The following is a 1431-nucleotide window of genomic DNA, read 5'->3' on the forward strand; positions in this document are numbered from 1 at the left end:
TCCCCTGGAGCCAGCTACGACACACACATTTAACCTTTACACTCCTGCCCAACAGGGACAGACAGGTGGCATCAGCTTTCTCTAACTCCTTTCTCCCTGTGTGTGTGTGTGTGTGTGTGTGTGTGTGTACACATGTGAGACCATAGTTAACTTGGCCTATGGTGAAAATGCAACAATTCAGACCACCATCAGTTTCTTTTCTCATTAACTCTCTTTTTTGCAGTACAGGTAATTATTGTTAAATAATTAAGCTTAATTAAATAATTAAGAATTATGTCTTAAAATGTATAAAAATGCTAGACATACTTTATATTTTTTGTTAAGTTGTCTACTTACTACTACTTACATTATCTCAAATGTTTCCAGTGATGTTAAAACCCAGAAAAATCCATAATTTATCAAACGTAACAGTGCATTTCCTGTATAGATGTATATGTGAACTAGACACAAAGATCCTTGTGAATTCTGCACAAACTTGCTATTTTGTCCAATCACTACAACTTTTCCACACATCTGGCCAATCATTGTAGCTTCCCGCAAGTTCCACCAATCATAGCAGCTCCCTTTGCAAACATATTTTACAGTTTACTATTTTTTGTATTGTTATTTTATGATTTTGTCAGGGTAAGTTTTTGCAGTTTTCACTTGCTCCTGCGTTTTCATAGCAAAATACACCTACAAACATTGCAACACGCATCACAATTTTTTCGAAAAGCTGCTGTGAAATCAGACATTTTAGGCTGCAACAATCCTCAAAACAGCCATAAAATCTGGTAGGAACTCAGTGTTTCTCCCACTGGTCCCGCCCACAATTTCCTTCTCTTTCCATAGACTTTACAGATCCTTTAAATGGTAAATGTGACTAAATGTACTGTGAATAAAACTTTAACTTTACCTTGTCCATGAACATGATTTTTGCCATGTCAGATAGATTTTCATCAGATATGCTGATTGTTTAACAGTGAAGACAATCCCATGATTTGGCATTTCTCCATCATCAATCTATGTCTTTTGCTAATGTTTTAATGTGTTTTGCATATTATCCGTTTAAAACCTAACCAAACCAATCCTTTTGTTTTTTTCATAACAGTTTAGTTAAGAAACAATGTAGCTGTCACATGAGACATTTGCTGAGACAGGTTTTTAGAACAAGATCCTTTATATGTCCCTGGGAAGTCTACCAATTTGTTCCTGAATCTTGCCAAGAAAGCCTAAGGACACAGATTTTATTTTCAGCAGTGACACAGGCAGATAAAAATGTCTCTCTCCATGTGATACCGGTGTGTACTAGAGGAGCTGCCGGCTTTATTTCTGCAACCTGAAGATGCTCACAAATAATCCTCACAGTTTACAGCTGGTTCTGCCCTTGGAAATGTGCATCTGCCTGTTCCTTTTTATTTTCAGTGTTTTGTCCACAGATGTAAGTCAGGA

This window comes from Lutjanus erythropterus, chromosome 17 (assembly GCF_056507025.1).
Source record: "Lutjanus erythropterus isolate fLutEry1 chromosome 17, fLutEry1.hap2, whole genome shotgun sequence".
Lineage (NCBI taxonomy): Eukaryota > Metazoa > Chordata > Actinopteri > Lutjaniformes > Lutjanidae > Lutjanus > Lutjanus erythropterus.